Genomic DNA, 8,364 nt, shown 5'->3' on the forward strand with positions numbered 1-8,364 from the left:
CAGAGAGAGGTGATATAGAAAGTGTGGTAAGTGTTCATTTAAAAACCAGTAGGGAATTCCCTGGTGGTCCAGTGGTTAGGACTCCACACTTCCACTGCAGGACTGTAGTGGACACGGGTTTGATCACTGGTCAGGGAACTAAGATCCCACATGCTGTGTGGTCAAAAAAATAAATATATAAATAATAAAATAAAAATCAATAAATCTTAGAAAAGAATATCTAGGAGTTTTCTGTACTATTCTTGCAACACTTCTTTAAGTTTGAAGTTATTTCAAAATGAAAAAATAGGGAATTCCCTGGCAGTCCAGTTTTAGGACTCTGCGCTTTCACCACAGAGGGCCCAGGTTCAATTCCTTGTGGAACCTAGGATCCCACAAGCCAGGCGGTGCAGCCAAAAAAAAAGAAAAAAGAAAAAAATATATTAGTTTAAGTATGACATTGGCAAGTATGTAGCAAATAATTTAATAGTTAATATAGCAAATAATACTATGATGACAACAATCATCCTTTATAATAAAACTAAAAATATAACATAAAGTGAGGCAATGATTGGGGTGTAGAGTACTTACACTAAATCCCTTCTCTTTCATATCAAGAGTTTAAAAAATTACTGTGTTATTTTATATCAAGACATAGAATGATAAAAGTGTGTTTGGTGAGGTTGAGATGAGAAGGATCAGAATAAAGTATTCAGAATTGGTAGAAGTGGGTGTTATGCAGAGAGGTAAGAAGGAGATTGATTTTATTTATATACTTACTTATTTTTACTGAGATAGCACTGGTTTATAACATTAAATAAGTTTCATGTAGATAACATTATATTTCTACCTCTGTATACACTACAGCCTGCTTATCACCAAAAATTTAGTTTCCATCCATCACCATCCAGTTGACACCCTTTTACCCATTTTCCCTCCCTGACCCCTTTTCCCTCTGGTTAACACTACTCTATTCTCTGTATCTAAGTGTTTGGTTTTGCTTGGTTTGGTTTGTACATTTATTTTGTTTCTTTGATTTTTTTTTATATTCAGCATATGAATAAAATCATAAGGTATTTGTCTTTCTCCATCTGACTTATTTCACTTGGCATAATATCCTCAAGGTCCATCTATGTTGACTCTGTCAGCTTAAGTTGCTTTCACATTCCTCTTACCCTTGGTGAGAGTTATTCTGACTGAGCCAGACCTGCAGACTTAGAGGGTTCACTGGAAATAAAAATTAGAAAATTCAGTCTGGCTTGGTAGAATGCAGAAAGGGGATCCAGTAGAGTGTTTAGTAAGGGTTTATCTAAATAAAGTTTTTATTTTGTAATAGTTTTAGATTTACTGAGAAGTTTCAGATGTAGTACAGAGAATCCCATACACCATATACCATTTCTCCTATTATAAACATATTTGTGTGGTACATTTGTCACAATTAATGAACAAATATTGATACATTATTATTAACTAAAGTCCACATCTTATTCAGATACCCTTGGTGTTTACCAAATGCTCTTTTCTCTTCCACAGTCCCATCCAAGATATCACATTAATTTGGTTGTCAATTCTCCTTAAGCTCCTCTTAGCTGTGATAGTTACTCAGACTTTCCTTGTTTTTGGTGACCATGACAGACTGTAGGAGTACTGGTCAGGTATATTGGTCAATGTACTTCTATTGAGATTTTTCTGATGTTTTTCTCATGATTACACTGGTGTTGTGTGTTTTGGAGAGAAAGATCATAGAGGTAAAGTGTCATTCTCATCACATCACATCGAGAATACATATTATCAAGGTGACTTGTCACTGTTGATATTAATCTTGGTCACTTGGTTGAGGTAGCGTGTCAGGTTTCTCCACTGTAAAGTTACTCTTTTTTTCCCCCTTTCCATTCCATACCCTTTGGAAGGAAGTCCCTATGCATAGCCCACACTTAAGAAGTGAGGAGTTAGGCTCCATCTTCTTGAGGGTAGAGTATCCAAATAAATTATTTAAAATTCTACTGCACAGGAAATGTGTCTGTTCTCTCCCATTTGTTTATTTACTTAATTATTTATATCAGTTTGGACTCATGAATATATATCTTGTACTTTGGGTTATAATTCAATACTATTTTATTTTGTTGCTCAAATCATTCCAGCTCTGTCTATTGGGGGGTCTTTCACTTGGCTTCTGTGTCCCTTTGACATACTCACATCACTGTGTGTGTGTGTGTGTGTGTGTGTGTGTGTGTGTGTGTTGAGCACTTTCTTTCTTAACACTACAAGGTTCTCCCAGATTATCTTGTATATTTCCTGCCCCAGGCTTAGAATCAGCCATTTCTCCAAGGAGCCTTAGTTCCTTTAATTAAAGAAGGGTTCTAGAAACCAAGATCTGGGTGCTAAGTGTACTTGTTGCTACTGGGTGTCCTTGCTTCTAGGCTCTCTCAGCTAACAGAATAGGAAAATATGTGGATGTATGTTAACCTTTGTGTGTGTATATATATGTATATATAGATAGATAGAGAGAGAGAGAGAGAGAGAGAGAGAAAGAGACAGAGACCGACAGACAGTCACATACCTTGGAGATATTGCAAGTTCAGTTCCAGAACACTGCATTAAAGCAAATATCAAAATACACTAAGTCACATGAATTTGGGGGTTTCCAATGCACATAAAAGTCATGTTTATACTATTCTATAGTCTGTTAAATGTACAATAACATATCTAAAAAACAATAAATATGTATCTTAATGGAATAATACTTTATTGCTAAATAATTTAACCATCATCTGAGCCTTCAGCAAGTCGTGGTAGTGACATCAAAGATATCTGATCACAGATTACCATAACAAGTTATATAATAATGAAAAAGTTTGTAATACTGCGAAAATTACCAAAATGTGACACAGAGACACAAAGTGAACGAATGCTGTTAGAAAAATGGTGCTGATAGACTTGCTGGACACAGGGTTGCCACAAACCTTCAATTTGTAAAAAAGCAGTATCTATGAAGCACAGTAGAGTGAAGCACGATAAAACAAGGTATGCCTGTACTTATAAATATTTCTCTGTGTTTCTGTCTGCATCTATAGTAAGCTAAAAATGAGTTTATGCTGATATCTCCAACTATATTCTATTACCAAACAAACCTTTTTTTTGTTTGTCTGTATCCTCCAGCTCGAACACTGAGAAACTTGCCTCCCATGATCCACCATTCATCTACCTCACTATTCAATTCTAGTATATATGCATAGTGGCTTCAGAATTGTTAACCCATAGCCCCATGGGAATCAAAATTAAAGTACACTGCTTATGTGCAGTTTCTTCCTTTGCCTTTAGTCTAATGTCTCCACTCGTTTCCAAAACTACTTAACCCAGAAATTTTCTCCCCATTCCTTCAGTGAGGTTGTTTTATAGATGTTATACAATTAGATTGTTTTGTCACAGTATACATTACATTCTGGAATCTACCAACCTTCTAAATGATTTTTTTACTTGCATACATTAAAGTTCATTCTTGTGCCATGGATTTTGACAAAGGCAGAGTGTCATGTATTCATCACTCCAGTATCATACATAATACTTATCTCCACAAACCCCTGCCTCAACCCAAACCAACCTGCCCCCAAACACAGTCAGTTTTTTGAGCCATGCCCTCAAAAAAATAGTAACTCCTCTGGAAAGAAATCTTAAGGGGCACAATCTCCTCCTACTTTCAATGTTCCACACTCCCCAGCACAAGCCTCCTTGGCTTTTTTCCCCCCTGCTCCCTCCCCTTCCCTCCCCCAGCTACCTCCATTACCTAAGGAAGGGTTTTTTCTCTCTCTCTCACCCTCACATTGTAGGAGTGCATGAGCAGGCCCAGGTGCACAATCACATTTTTCAAGAAATAACTTCACAAGATTTCCAATGATAGGCAAAGATTGAATGATAAGAACCCCAGAACCAGGAGAGGTAGTTCAGATGCAGACCATAAAGACACTGCTGCTCCAGAGCTTTAAGAACAAGAAAAAACACTCTTTGACATAAATTGTAGCAACGTTTTTTTGGATCTGTCTCCTAAGACAAAGGGATGAAAGCAAAAGTAAACAAATGAGGCCTAATTAGACCATTGATAAAATGAACAGACAACCTACCAAATGGGAGAAAATATTTGCAAATGATATGACTGATAAGGGGTTAATATCCAACATATATAAATAGCTCTTACAACTCAACATCAAAAAAACAAACAACCGATTAAAAAATGGGTAGAAGAACTGAATAGACATTTTTCCAAAGAGGAAATGCAGATGGCCAACAGACACATGAAAAGATGCTCAATATCGCTAATCGTCAGGGAAATGCAAATCAAAACCACAATGAAATACCACCTCACACCTGCCAGAATGGCTGTCATCAAGAAGAATACAGATAAGAAATGTTGGTGAGCATGTGGAGAAATGGGAAGTTGGTGGGAATGTAAATTGGTGCAGCCACTGTAGAAAACTGTTTGGAGGTTTCTCAAAAAACTAAAATTAGAACTACTATATGATCCAGCAATTCCACTCGTGGGTATATATCCAGAAAAAACAAAAACACTAATTCAAAAAGATATGTGCATCCCAATGTTGATAGCAGCATTATTCATAGTAGCTAAGATATGGAAGCAACCTAAGTGTCCATCAACAGACGAATGGATAAAGAAGATGTGGCATATATATATATATATACACACACACACACACACACACACGCACGCACGCACGCACGCACACAATGGAATACTACTCAGGCATAAAAAAAGAATGAAATTTAGCCATTTGCAACAACATGGATGGACTTGGAAGGCAATATGCTAAGTGAAATGAGTCAGACAGAGAAAGACAAATACTGTATGGTATCACTTATCTGTGGAATCTAAAAAATAAAACAAATGAACAAATATAACAAAACAGAAGCAGACTTATATATAGAAAACAAACTATATATGGTTACCTGTGGGGAGAGAAAAGGGGGGAGTGGATTAAGAAGTACAAACTATTAGGTATAAAATAATATACAAGGGTATATTGTACAATATGGAGAATATAGCAAATATTTTATAACTGTAAGTGGAGTGAAAGCATAGAATATAAATCATTACATACATACATACCCCAAAAACGTGAGAGAGAAAAACCTTTTACCACACAGCAAAAGAAAAAGTCTGAACTCCCCAGCAAAACCACTGCAAATTTTCCACTACAGTAGTGCAAAAAGAATTCGGAAGGAGCCAGCTGAAATCACCTTTGACCCTCCTCCTAACCGAAGTGCTGGACCTAAAAGAGATAGCACCTATGAATAGAGACTGACTATACTTGGTCCATCAGGTCCTGTGTATGAAAGTGGTGTATTTTTTCTAAATATCACATGTTCATCCAGTTATTCATTTAAGCTGCCAAACGTTACTTTTCACACCACAATCTATCACTGCAACATCAACAGTCAAGGAGTCATCTGTTTGGGTATCCTCAAAGACAGCTAGAGTCCTGCTTTACTATTTCAAAGATTTTGTGGTCAATTTGTTCCCTTTGACATTGACAGACTGCAACTCTGTAGATCCTCCGGTTGGAAGCATAGCTGCTCAGTATTTGACCAACAAAGAAGAACATGACAAGAGATAGGCAACACAATTCACATAATTTGTATGCAGTGAGAAAGAGCAGAGGCATCTTCTCGCTGCGCAGCAAATCTTTATAGCCTTTACAATATGGACTTCTGTGTATGTGTTATGCTGCTGATTCTACTCTGGGCCTTTATCCTCTGGAAAGTGGGAGACTGCCCCAAAGGGCAAATGCTGTCAAGAATAGAACTTTGTAACTGTAGATAATTTATGTTTAAACACCTACTCGCAAGTCTTGCTTCTTTGGGATATTAAAATGCATTTTGTAATACACTAAAGATACTGGTCTTGATTTCTACCAAATATTATAGTGCATTTTGCCTTAACCCATTATCTGTATGAAGTTATAAAAGTAGCCATATAGGAATTAGATCATTTGTAGTAAACCCATGTCAATTTCTGAGTATGTGGTTCACACTGTTGTGAAAAAACGTCTTACGTTTTACTTTCATCAATTTGTAATTAGAGGATTTTCTTTTACCCTTTTGTAGCTCAGAGAGCACCTGACATATCATCTCAAATACAATAAATATGCTTCTGAAGGCAAAAAAAAAAATTAAGGGTTTTTACAGCAGCTCTACAAAATATAGGATCTGAAAAACCATATTGTAATTACTTCTTTACATGTTTATAACCTCATGAGAGCTTACCTGTCTTATCATGAATACCCATGCCCAGCACATACCTAGCAATAGTAGGAACCCAATGACCATTTTGGAATAAATATATTAATACCAGTTTATCCTAATTAAAATAACCAATACATAGTTTTCATTCTGAAATTTTTCTGATTTTTCAAGGTTTTTAATTGAAAAATATAGAAAGATAACTAAAACTTTGAGATTCAATATCTGTTCTATAGGCATATTTATAATTTAACACATTCACTTAGCTCTATAGAGTCCTAATAACACAGAGGGGATTCTGCATAACCATAATGAATATTTCATCATATCTTTGCCTGTGTATTGAAAGTGTGAACAATTTTTTAATAGCTTAGATTTCCTCTTTTACAATGCTGCAAGAAATTTTGAATAAAGAAGTTATATATTTTTACATCCAAAACAAAAAATGTTCACAAATTTTATTTTCTACAATTTGGAATATGTTACTCCTATAGGCAAACAAGGTCAAGCTTATAATTTTCATAAATGTAATTTTGCAAATTTTATAAAAGCCAGAACTCGTTTTACTTAATGTAATGAACAGGTGATGGTGACATGCATAATGCAATTTTCACAAATGAAGGTAAACGTTAAGTTCGTATTTCTGTATTCAAGAAAAATATGAACTAACTCAATAAAGATGAGCAATGTTAACCTTAAGGAGTTAATCATCAGAGTGAATGAGGGAAGATAGTATAATTAGCAATATATGAAGGTAGTCATTAAGGTGAACCAAGGCACATAATATAGTTTGCAACATAATGTAAACAAAAGCCAAAGTTCCCATAGCAACACAAACTTTTCTCCAGTGTACACATACTGTATTTTGGATTACCAGTTAGAGTTCTAAATTTGTAGTTTCTTATGCAGGTGAGTAATAAGGGTATGTCAACATGGTTCTGAGAACAATAAGATTTATATATTCAAATTTAGATGTGTTTAAATTTGCAAGCTTCACACTTAGTTTTCTTTACAGTTGACATCCCCTAAACTTATGGTGGCATTTCAGGTTAATGTCATGAAATTACATTTATCTCATTTGTGGTAATGTTTGTAAGTACCTTTATTATTTAAGCTTGCATGTGTTCGGATGCATATATTTTGTGGTGTGTTTTAGAAACTTTGATGATTAAATGTAGTGGTGTTAAAATATAAGATTATATAAATATTAGGAAATATAATAGCTAGCCCTAAATTATTTCACACAGCAATAAAATAGTAGATACCATAAAATGGTATTCTTTGCTCAACATGGACAATTGTATTAATACTCTTTCTTCAAGGAAAATTTTTTTCTTCTACAATTCTCACTCAAATAATCCATTCCATTATAGCTGTCTTTACTTTGTTTTTCTTCTTTATAAAATAAAACAGGACTGTTTAAATTTACATTTACAAAGTTTATACAGTCACTTGTATACTAATTCTCATAAAATTTTTGTGAATGTGCCAGTTGGGTGGTAACTACAATTACTTGTATTTTATGTATGGAAAAAGAGACAAAAACCCAAGATCACACAGTAAGAGCAAATACTATAGTTACTCAGCATAAACAACTTTAAAATTTACATATTATATATGTATATATGAATGGAAAGTGGAAGTAACTAGGAGAAAAATCGTGTATTTTATTTCATATTTACATATTTTATTCATCTAGATATAAATCCTTATTCATTTTTATTAAGACTCAATCAAATGCTTAGAATATTCTGGAGAATCCTAGTGGCTCTTTATTTCAAAGAGAAGTCAACTTTTCAAGGTTTGAATTATTGACAGATTTTGCTCATTGTAAAATGGAAACAAGTTAAAAGAGGTGTTAGTTTTACCAATCTATCCATCCTCAATTTGAATGTCCTCAAATATTTGTCTTTTGAATTACATTATGATAGAGACAGAAGGATCAATCATTAAGTGAAGGTTAGTGTGAAGTCTCAAAATTAAACCATTCTGGAATTCAAACTCTCTGTGGCACTTGACTGAGACACATAATGAAGTATCTGACATGTGGGAGATAATATGATTTGTTTACAATTTGAATAGGTAGAATAAAACTATAAAAATTGGGGGCTTCCCTGGTGGCGCAGTGATTGA

At 34.6% G+C, this 8,364-nt stretch overlaps 1 pseudogene; it reads left to right on the forward strand.

The window, feature by feature from the left end:
• The first annotated feature begins 1,607 nt into the window (after positions 1–1,607).
• On the forward strand, positions 1,608–5,606 carry LOC132418029 (ubiquitin-conjugating enzyme E2 E3 pseudogene; annotated as a pseudogene).
• Positions 5,607–8,364: the final 2,758 nt, after the last annotated feature.

The sequence above is a fragment of the Delphinus delphis genome, chromosome 2 (genome assembly GCF_949987515.2).
Source record: "Delphinus delphis chromosome 2, mDelDel1.2, whole genome shotgun sequence".
Taxonomy (NCBI): Eukaryota; Metazoa; Chordata; class Mammalia; order Artiodactyla; family Delphinidae; genus Delphinus; species Delphinus delphis.